The sequence below is a fragment of the Arachis ipaensis genome, chromosome B9 (assembly GCF_059453495.1).
Source record: "Arachis ipaensis isolate K30076 ecotype BB chromosome B9, ASM5945349v1, whole genome shotgun sequence".
Taxonomy (NCBI): domain Eukaryota; kingdom Viridiplantae; phylum Streptophyta; class Magnoliopsida; order Fabales; family Fabaceae; genus Arachis; species Arachis ipaensis.
The window spans coordinates 71,617,438-71,629,340 of record NC_142444.1 but is presented as its reverse complement, the minus strand read 5'-3'; the positions used below and the strand labels follow the sequence as shown (position 1 = coordinate 71,629,340).

The following is an 11,903-nucleotide window of genomic DNA, read 5'->3' as shown; positions in this document are numbered from 1 at the left end:
GAGTGGAAAGTAGTGAACCACCACAACTCTACCAAGAAGAACCACCTTCCTACTATGAATCCTTCTCCCAAATTGATGAACCCTTCCATCCACTCCAACCTCCGATAGATGACATCCTTGATGTTCTTGTTCAAGGACAAGAGGAGATGAAAAGGGATGTGCAAGAATTCATGGCCGCCTTGGACGAGGTGGTAAACCGGTTAGCATCCCAATGCTTGAATACTCAAGGAACTCCCATGGTTACATGTGGAGAAATAAATGAAGAGCATAACATGAAGGAGAGATTGGTGGAGAATGAGGAAAGTTGCTTTGTATTGGAACAATTGGAGGAAGCTACAATTGTTGAAGAAGAGGAAGAAGTGGTTGAAGACTTAGGAGATGCGGAACCACCTTGGGAGTCTAGAATTGAAGAAAACCCCTCCAAGATGATTGAAATTGATGCTAGGGAGGAAAGTGCACACCTTCCAAGGCATATTCCATATGAAGACTTGGATGGGATAGAGCAAGAATTGAGTTCCCTTGGTGAGGAAGATCAAGCATCAAGTCTTAGTGACAAAGAATCCTTTGAGCATGAAGAACCTTCTCCCAATGAAATGGAAAGTAATGTGGAGGTAAAATTCTCTCACACTCCCATTTATGATTTAAGTAAGGGAAAAGGCTTAGATAGAATTGGTGAACAAAGGATTGAAATTAAGAGATCTTGTGAAGAGGTGGAAGTCCCTAGAAAAAGGAAGATGGGAATTGAATACGCTTTGTCAAGACCCTTGGAATCACCTTTGCCTAGGTTGCCATTTACACCTTCATTTGAGTGGGTGAAACTCATTTCTATTAGCTTTATTATCCCACTTGAATATGGTTTGCTTGAAACGGATGACCAACTTAGGGAACTTTGTGCGATGAAGCGTAAGCGAAAAAGGTTTTGTGGTTGGCGTTGAAAATCAAGGCTCATTATGGTTGATGCATCAAACATGCGATATAAAGGTTGGAGTAGTGCTCAACTAGATGGATCTAGAAGGATTGTTGGTCACTTTATAGAGAATTCACCTTGTTCACCACCCGGATGGACTAATAATGAGAGTCAACTTAAAGACGGGTGTGAAAACAAAGTGTGGGATCCCGGATCGCACAAGGAGGATCAACTTTGGGAGCCCCAAGCTGGTGAAGAACTCCATCAAGACTTGGCTCAAATCCATGAGAAATTTTAGGGCACAATGGAGAACCAAGCATTGGTGGGAGTTCCAAGATGAATTCAAGTACAAGCCACCTTGATGAGGAGCTCCCCATAAGTCCAACTTAAGGACAATAAATAAAAGTGTTAGGTGGGAGATACCACACCATGGTACACTCTTTCCACTCTCTTGTAGCTTTGATTAATAAGTGATTTGAGTTGCAATTGTAGGTAGTTTTCCTCTTCATGTAGTTTTATCTTAATATCTTGGTTGTTAGTTGCTTAAAGTGCAAGCTATGTTTGTTTGCACTTGAAAGTTTTTTTTAATTTTGCATTTTAGTTGATCTTGAGTTGTAGGTAGTGTTAGGGAGATTTTTAGTTGTTTATAGTATTGCTGAAAAAAAAAAGAGGGGTCAAGGACGCGTACGCACGCTGTGCGCGTGTGCATCCCTAAGTATATGCAGGCCCATACTCTTTCCAGAGAGTTGGGCCAATCTCGCGCAAAAGCTGGGCCACTTGCACAACTGCGTGTACGCGTGCGCGCACTGCGCGCTTACGCGTCGATGTCCTTATTTTGTATATGCGCGCGCCCATGTACGTGCCGCGTGCGCGCCGATTCACAGACGCAGTATCCAGGCCATAGACCCGAGAGTTGTGCGAACCTTGGGCCAACCTTGTGCCACTAGCACAACCACCTGTACGCGTGCGCGCACCTGGCGCGTATGTGCCCTTCGGCCAAAATGCACATCGACGCGTAAGCGTGCATGATGCGTCCGCACCGGTAAAAAAAAAGTTTTTTTTTCCTCATCTTCCATTTTCTTTTGTCCATTGTATTCGCCTACTTTTACTCTTTACATTTTCATTTTGTTTTTATAGCTTATTTTTACTTCACTTTTTTTTTCTAGGTTCTTATTTTAATAATGGTGTTGAATTCTCTTACTCAATTGTTGAGCATTCTTGCATTGCTTTGGTGCTTCTTGACTTGTTTAATATTGATGGGTGATGAAACTTTTAAATTAATACTTCAATCTTTTATGACACTTGTGTCTTTGTGCATTGATATGACCTCATACTGTCTTTCATGACCCACTCTTTCTTGTTCGAACTTGATGCTTTTGGGTGCTCTTTATGCTTTGCTTTTGCTCTTGCATCCAGTATTCGTTGATATGCCATTTCCCTATATTTCTTTCTCATTTACATGCGTAGCTAACACGTGGTGAGACCCTACTTTTATTTGGCATTAGCCCCCGCCTATGTTCTATTTCGTTTGATATCTTTGTTGTAGGCTTAATTTTCTTTCTTTTTCTCTCCTTTTAGGTTGGCCACCAAGAAAGAAGGAAAAGGAAAAGCTTTTAAATGGGGCAACAAACAAGTCCTCCGCACAACTCTTTAAAGAAGCTCATCAGTTATAACAACTCATCAACATTGCTCTCCTTTGCATCCACCGAGGACGGTGCAATCTTCAAGTGTGGGGAGGTCGTCTGACCGATCTCCATGGGTAACAATGTCCTTTTCAACACCAATTTTTTTATTTTTTTCGTTACATAGTTGTTGCATTGCATGATAGGTTACATGTTAGTCAGAATTTGTACATATTTTTACCACTTCTTTCCTATTAGGACTACTTTGTTAGGGTAATGATTTCTTTTCCAAGAAATTATTTTTAGGGCAACTGGTGCACGAAATTTTTATCCTTAACAACGGCGCCAAAAACTTTGTGCTCGGAACATAATTCACACACTTTGTCACAACTTCGCATAACTAACCACCAAGTGCACTGGGTCGTCCAAGTAATAAACCTTACGTGAGTAAGGGTCGATCCCACGGAGATTGTTGTCTTGAAGCAAGCTATGGTCACCTTGTAAATCCCAGTCAGGCGGATTCAAATGGTTATAGAGTTGTAATTATTAAAAGATAAATAAAACATAAAATGGGATAGAGATACTTATGTAAGTTATTGGTGAGAATTTCAGATAAGCGTATAAAGATGCTTTCGTTCCTCCTGAACCTCTGCTTTCCTGCTGTCTTCATCCAATCATTCCCACTCCTTTCTATGGCAAGTTTTGTGTAGGGCATCACCGTTGTCAATGGCTACTTCCCATCCTCTCAGTGAAAATGGTCCAAGATGCGCTATCACCGCATGGCTATTCATCTGTCGGTTCTCGATCATACTGGAATAGGATTCAGTAATCCTTTTGCGTCTGTCACTACGCCCAGCACTCGTGAGTTTGAAGCTCGTCACAGCCATCCCTTCCCAGATCCTACTCGGAACACCACAGACAAGGTTTAGACTTTCCGGATCTCAAGAATGGCCACCAATAGTTCTAGCCTATACCACGAAGACTCTGATCGTGAATCAGAAGACTAAGAGATATGCATTCAAGCTTGCTTTCATGTAGAACGGAAGTGTTTGTCAGGCACGCGTTCATAAGTGAGAATGATGATGAGCGTCACATAATCATCACATTCATCATGTTCATGTGTGCGAATGAATATCTCAGAGAAGAAATAGGCTTGAGTTGAATAGAAAAACAAGAGTACTTTGCATTAATTCATGAGGAACATCAGAGCTCCACACCTTAATCTATGGTGTGTAGAAACTCTACCGTTGAAAATACATAAGTGATGAAGGTCCAGGAATGGCCAAATGGCTAGCCTTCCAAAGAGCATATGAATTCAAAAATAGGGAAAAGGACCCCTAGTACAATAGTAAAAAGTTCTATTTATGCTAAACTAGTTACTAGGGTTTACAGAAATGAGTAAATGATGCAAAAATCCACTTCTGGACCCACTTGGTGTGTGCTTGGGCTGAGCATTGAAGCTTTCATGTGTAGAGGTCTTCCTTGGAGTTGAACGCCAGTTTGTAACCTGTTTCTGGCGTTTAACGCCGCTTTGCAACCTGTTTCTGGCGTTTAACTCCAGAATAGGGCAGAGAGCTGGTGTTGAACGCCAGTTTGCATCGTCTAAACTCGAGAAAAGTATAAACTATTATATATTTCTGGAAAGCCCTGGATGTCTACTTTCCAACGCAATTAAGGGCACGCCATTTGAATTTCTGTAGCTCCAGAAAATCCACTTTCAGTGCAGGGAGGTCAGAATCCAACAGCATCTGCAGTCCTTCTTCAGCCTCTGAATCAGATTTTTGCTCAGGTCCCTCAATTTCAGCCAGAAATTACCTAAAATCATAGAAAAACACACAAACTCATAGTAATGTCCAGAAATGTAATTTTTATTTAAAAACTAATAAAAAATATACTAAAAACTAACTAAATCATACAAAAAACTATGTAAAAATAATGCCAAAAAGCGTATAAATTATCCGCTCATCACAATACCAAACTTAAATTGTTGCTTGTCCCCAAGAAACTAAAAATAAAATAGGATAAAAAGAAGAGAATATACTATAAATTCCAAAATATCAATGAAACTTAGCTCCAATCAGATGAGCGGGACTAGTAGCTTTTTGCCTCTTGAATAGTTTTGGCATCTCACTTTATCCATTGAAGTTCAGAATGATTGGCATCTATAGGAACTTAGATTTTAGATAGTGTTATTGATTCTCCTAGTTCAGTATGTTGATTCTTGAATACAGCTACTTTATGAGTCTTGGTCGTGGCCCTAAGAACTTTGTTTTCCAGTATTACCACCGGATACATAAATGCCACAGACACATAACTGGGTGAACCTTTTTCAGATTGTGACTAAGCTTTGCTAAAGTCCCCAATTAGAGGTGTCCAGGGTTCTTAAGCACACTCTTTTTTTGCTTTGGACCTTGACTTTAACCGCTGAGTCTTAAGTTTTCACTTGACACCTTCACGCCACAAGCACATGGTTAGGGACAGCTTGGTTTAGCCGCTTAGGCTAGGATTTTATTCCTTTAGGCCCTCCTATCCACTGATACTCAAAGCCTTGGATCCTTTTTATTACCCTTGCCTTTTGGTTTTAAGGGCTATTGGCTTTTTGCTCTTGCCTTTTGGTTTAAAGAGCTTTTGACTTTTTCTGCTTGCTTTTTCTTTCTCTTTCTCTTTTTTTTTTCACCATTTTTCTTTTCTTTTTTTTTTTGCAAGCTTTTGTATTCACTGCTTTTTCTTGCTTCAAGAATCAATTTTATGATTTTTTAGATTATCAACAACATTTCTCCTTTTTCATCATTCTTTCAAGAGCCAACATATTTAACATTCATAAACCACAATATCAAAAGACATATGCACTGTTCAAGCATTCATTCAGAAAATAAAAAGTATTGTCACCACATCAAAATAATTAAACTGGTTTCAAGGATGAATTCGAAACCCTGTACTTCTTGTTCTTTTGTTTTTAGAACAGTTTTCATTTAAGAGAGGTGATGGAGTCATAGGACATTCATAGCTTTAAGACATAAACATTTAAACACTAATGATCATATAGTAAAGACACAAACATAAATAAAACATAAGGCTCAAAAACTGAAAAACAGGAAAATAAGAACAAGGAGATTAAGGAACGGCTCCACCTTAGTGAGGGTGGCGTCTTCCTCTTCTTAAAGAACCAATGGTGGTCTTTAGCTCCTCTATGTCTCTTCCTTGTCTTTGTTGCTTCATCCCTTAGTTGCTCCCAATAGTTGTGTGGAGGAAAATGTATCCCTTGAGGTATCTCAGGGATTTCATGGTGAGGAATTTCCTCATGCTCTTGTTGAGGTCCATGATCTCTTGTTTTGCAGTCAAATGCTCTACTACTGAGCTATGGACCCTTGAGATGAATCTCTCCATCTCCCATGACTCAGAGGTGGAAGCAATTGCCTTCCCTTTCCTCTTTCTTGAGGTTTCTCTGGCCTTAGGTGCCATTAATGGTTATGGAAAAACAAAAAGCAATGCTTTTACCACACCAAACTTAAAATGTTTGCTTGTCCTCGAGCAAAAGAAGGAAGAAGGTAGTAGAAGAAGAATAAAATGGAGGAGATGGAGGGAGGTGAGTGGTTCGGCCATGTGTCGGTAGGTTTGGGAGGGGAGAGTGGTGAATATGTGATGGCGAGGAGAGAATAAGGTAATTGGTGAAGGGTATTTGGTGAAGAGTGTTATGAAAAGGTGTGAAGAGGAGAGAAGAAGAGGTGGGGTAGGTCGAGATCCTGTGGGGTCCACAGATCCAGAGGGGGTGGATATGGGGTCCACAGATCCAGTGGGGTCAAGGACTTAACATCCCTGCTCCAATTAGGCATGTAAAATGCCCTTAGTATGCATGTCTGGCATTAAACGCCAGCTTGATGCTTGTTTCTGGCGTTTAACGCCACTTTCATGCTCTATTCTGGCGTTAAACGCCAGTCTGGTACTTGTTTCTGGCGTTTAATGCCAGCTTGATGCTTCTTTCTAGCGTTAAATGCCAGCTTGATCCTTCTTACTGGCGTAAAATGCCAGTAAGTTCTTCCTCCAGGGTGAGCTATTTTTTTAATGCTATTTTTCATTCTGTTTTTGAGTTTTCAGTAGTTTTTGTGACTCCACATGATCATCAACCTAAAAAAAATAAAATAACAATAGAAAATAAATAGATATAATTAAATAACATTGGGTTGCCTCCCAACAAGCGCTTCTTTAATGTCAATAGCTTGACAGTGAGCTCTCATGGAGCCTCACAGATGTTCAGAGCATTGTTGGGACCTCCCAACACCAAACTTAGAGTTTGAATGTGGGGGTTCAATACCAAACTTAGAGTTTGGTTGTGGCCTCCCAACACCAAACTTAAAGTTTGACTGTGGGGGCTTTGGTTGACTTTGCAGTGGGAGAAGCTTTTCATGCTTACTCTCCATGGTTATAGAAGGAGATCCTTGAGTTTTAAACACAAGGTTGTCCTCATTTAGTTGCAGGACCAACTCTCCTATGTCCACATCAATCACAGCTTTTGCTATGGCTAGGAAGGGTCTTCCAAGGATGATAGATTCATCCTCATCCTTCCCAGTGTCTAGGATTATGAAATCAGCAGGGATCTAAAGGCCTTCAACCTTTACTAACACGTCTTCTACTTGTCCATAAGCCTGTTTTCTTGAGTTATCTGCCATCTCTAATGAGATTCTGGCAGCTTGCACCTCAAAGATCCTAAGTTTCTCCATTATAGAGAGTGGCATTAAGTTTATTCCTGACCCCAGGTCACACAGAGCCTTCTCAAAGGTCATGGTGCCTATGTTACAGGGAATTAGAAATTTACCAGGATCCTGTTTCTTTTGAGGTAATTTATGCCTATCCAATGCATTCAGTTCATTGGTGAGCAAGGGAGGTTCATCTTCCCAAGTCTCATTACCAAATAATTTGGCATTCAGCTTCATGATTGCACCAATGTATTTAGCAACTTGCTCTTCAGTAATGTCTTCATCCTCTTCAGAGGATGAATACTCATCAGAGCTCATGAAGAGCAAAAAGAGGTTCAATGGAATCTCTATGGTCTCTAGATGAGCCTCAGATTCCTTTGGTTCTTCAAAGGGAGACTCCTTATTGGTCACTGAGCGTCCCAGGAGGTCTTCCTCACTAGGATTCACGTCCTCCTCCTCCTCTTTGGGTTCGGCCACACCAAGGAAGGTAATGGCCTTGCACTCTCTTTTTGGATTCTCTTCTGTATTGCTTGGGAGAGTACTAGGAGGAGTTTCAGTGACCCTTTTACTCAGCTGGCCCACTTGTGCCTCCAAATTTCTGATGGAAGACCTTGTTTCATTCATGAAACTTAGAGTGGCCTTAGATAAATCAGAGACTATATTTGCTAAGCTAGATGGATTCTGCTCAGAATTCTCTGTCTGTTGCTGAGAGGATGATGGAAAAGGCTTGCTATTGCTAAACCTGTTTCTTCCACCATTATTAAAGCCTTGTTGAGGCTTTTGTTGATCCTTCCATGAGAAATTTGAATGATTTCTCCATGAGGGATTATAGGTGTTTCCATAGGGTTCACCCATGTAATTCACCTATGCTATTGCAGGGTTCTCAGGATTATAAGCTTCTTCTTCAGAAGATGCCTCTTGAGTACTGTTGGATGCAGCTTGCAATCCATTCAGACTTTGAGAAATCATATTGACTTGCTGAGTTAATATTTTATTCTGAGCCAATATGGCATTCAGAGTATCAATTTTAAGAACTCCCTTCCTCTGAGGCGTCCCATTGCTCATAGGATTCCTTTCAGAAGTGTACATGAACTGGTTATTTGCAACCATGTCAATGAGTTCCTGAGCTTCTGCAGGCATTTTCTTTAGGTGAATGGATCCACCTGCAGAATGGTCCAATGACATCTTTGATAATTCAGACAGACCATCATAGAATATATCCAGGATGGTCCATTCTGAAAGCATGTCAGAAGGACACTTTTTGGTCAGTTGCTTATATTTCTCCCAAGCTTCATAGAGGGATTCACCTTCTTTCTGTTTGAAGGTTTAAACATCCACTCTTAGCTTGCTAAGCTTTTGAGGAGGAAAGAACTTGGCTAAGAAAGTCGTGACCAGCTTATCCCAAGAGTTCAGGCTATCCTTAGGTTGAGAGTCCAACCATATTCTAGCTCTGTCTCTTACAGCAAATGGGAAAAGCATAAGCCTGTAGACCTCAGGATCAACCCCATTGGTCTTAACAGTATCACAGATCTGCAAGAATTCAGTTAAGAACTGAAAAGGATCTTCTGATGGAAGTCCATGAAACTTGCAGTTCTGTTGCATCAGAGAAACTAATTGAGGCTTTAGCTTCCCTTAGCTTCCTCTTCAGAGTCCTTTCAGGTTCAGGATCGGCTTCAACAAGAATGCTTTTATCCTTATTCCTGCTCATATGAAAAAGAAAAAAACAGAAAAGAAGAGGAATCCACTATGTCATAGTATAGAGATTCCTTTATGTGAGTAGAAGAAGAAAAGAAATTCGAACACAGAAAGAGGGAGAGGGTTCAAATTTTTAAGAAGAAGAGAAGTGTTAGTAGATAAATAAATAATTAGGAGGAGGTGAGAGAGAAGAATTTTCGAAAATATTTGAAAAGAAAAGAAAAATATTTTTGTTTTAATTTAAAATTAAAGTTAAAATTCGAAAATAAGAAAAGAAATAAAACTAAAATTAAAATTTAAAATAATTAGTTAATTAAAAAAGAATTTTGAAAAAGATGAAGGTGATTTTCAAAAATTAGAGAGAGAAAATTAGTTAGGTAGTTTTGAAAAAGATAAGAATCAAACAAGATAAGATTAATTGAAAAAAAAAAGATTTGAAAATCAATTTTGAAAAGATAAGAAGTTAGAAAAGATTTTGAAATTGATTTTGAAAAAGATGTGGTTGAAAAGATATGATTGAAAATCATTTTGAAAAAGATTTGAAAAGAAAATTAAAAAGATTTGATTTTTGAAATCAAAGTTGATTACTTGACTAACAAGAAACAAAAAGATATGATTTTAAAATTTAAAGATTGAACCTTTCTTACTAGGCAAGTAACAAACTAAAATTTTTTGAATCAAACACATTAATTGTTAGCATTAATTTCGAAAATATGAAATAGTAATAAGAAAAAGATTTTGAAAATAAATTTTGAAAATTTAGAAATTATGAAAGAAAAAATGAAAAAGATTTGTTTTTTTGAAAAAGATTTGAAAAAGATAGAATTTTTTTAAATTGAAAATTTGATTTGACTCATAAGAAACAACTAAATTTTAAAAAATTTTGAAAAAGTCAACTCAAATTTTTGAAAATTTATGAGTGAAATAAGGGAAAGATATTTTTTTGATTTTTGAATTTTTAATGATGAAAGAGAAAAACAATGAAAAGACTCAAAACATGAAAATTATGAATCAAAACACACAATGCATGCAAGAACACTTTGAATGTCAAGATGAACACCAAGAACACTTTGAATGTCAAGATGAACATCAAGAACACATTTTTGAAAATTTTTTAAGAAAAGAAAAACATGCAAGACACCAAACTTAAAAATTTTTTAAAGTTAAGACACTAACAAATTAAAAATTCATATAAACAAGAAAAGACACAAAACAAGAAATTTTAAAGATCAAACAAGAAGACTTACCAAGAACAACTTGTCATGAAGAATGCAATGCATGAATTTTCGAAAAATGCAAGAAAGAGATAACCATGCAATTGACACCAAACTTATGACTTGACACTAGATTCAAGCAAGAAACATCAATTTTTTTGTTTTTTTATGATTTTATTAAATTTTTTTGGATTTTTCGAAAATTATTTGGAAAAGGAAAATAAGGATTTCAAAATTTTTAATAGGAATTCCAAGAATCTTGCAATGTTAATCTAAAACTCCAGTCCAGGAATTAGACATGGCTCACTAGCCAGCCAAGCTTTCAGTGAAAGCTCTGGTCCAAAACACTAGACATGGCCAATGGCCAGCCAAGCTTTAGCAGATACCAATCAGACATACAACAGCTGATACTTCATTCAACTTGCTTCTATGCTGATGAGTGGAAGCCTCGGTCCAAAAGAGTTAGACATGGCTGTAGCCAGGCTTCAACATGTTTCATGAAACTCTAGAATTCCTTCTTAAAAATTCTAAAGAACATAAATTAAATTTTTTTGGAAAATATATATATTTTTTTTTTGTATTTTTTTTCAAAAATTATATTGGAAAAACGAAAAGAAGAAAATTTTTTTTTTCGATAATAAGAAATAAAAACCTTAAAAATAAAATAAAATTACCTAATCTGAGTAACAAGATGAACCGTCAGTTGTCCAAACTCAAACAATCCCCAGCAACGGCGCCAAAAACTTGGTGCACGAAATTGTGATCCTTAACAACGGTGCCAAAAACTTGGTGCTCGGAACGTAATTCACACACTTTGTCACAACTTCGCACAACTAACCAGCAAGTGCACTGGGTCATCCAAGTAATAAACCTTACGTGAGTAAGGGTCGATCCCACGGAGATTGTCGGCTTGAAACAAGCTATGGTCACCTTGTAAATCTCAGTCAGGCGGATTCAAATGGTTATAGAGTTGTAATTATTAAAAGATAAATAAAACATAAAATGGGATAGAGATACTTATGTAAGTTATTGGTGAGAATTTCAGATAAGCGTATAAAGATGCTTTCGTTCCTCCTGAACCTCTGCTTTCCTGCTATCTTCATCCAATCATTCCCACTCTTTTCTATGGCAAGCTTTGTGTAGGGCATCACCGTTGTCAATGGCTACTTCCCATCCTCTCAGTGGAAATGGTCCAAGATGCACTGTCACCGCATGGCTATTCATCTGTCGGTTCTCGATCATACTGGAATAGGATTCAGTAATCCTTTTGCGTCTGTCACTACGCCCAGCACTCGCGAGTTTGAAGCTCGTCACAACCATCCCTTCCCAGATCTTACTCGGAATACCACAGACAAGGTTTAGACTTTCCGGACTCAAGAATGGCCGCCAATAGTTCTAGCCTATACCACGAAGACTCTGATCGTGAATCAGAAGGCTAACAGATATGCATTCAAGCTTGCTTTCATGTAGAACGGAAGTGTTTGTCAGGAACGCGTTCATAAGTGAGAATGATGATGAGCGTCACATAATCATCACATTCATCATGTTCTTGTGTGCGAATGAATATCTTAGAGAAGAAATAGGCTTGAGTTGAATAGAAAAACAATAGTACTTTGCATTAATTCATGAGGAACAGCAGAGCTCCACACCTTAATCTATGGTGTGTAGAAACTCTACCGTTGAAAATACATAAGTGATGAAGGTCCAGGCATGGCCAAATGGCCAGCCTCCCAAAGAGCATATGAATTCGGAAATAGGGAAAAGGACCCCT

The 11,903-nt window shown here is 38.4% G+C and overlaps 1 non-coding gene across 1 annotated transcript; it reads left to right on the top strand.

Moving 5' to 3' along the window:
- Positions 1-8,462: 8,462 nt before the first annotated feature.
- Positions 8,463-8,570, top strand: LOC148545020 (small nucleolar RNA R71). Its single transcript, XR_015900905.1, has one exon. It is a non-coding gene; the product is annotated as a small nucleolar RNA R71 (small nucleolar RNA).
- The last annotated feature ends 3,333 nt before the right edge of the window (positions 8,571-11,903 follow it).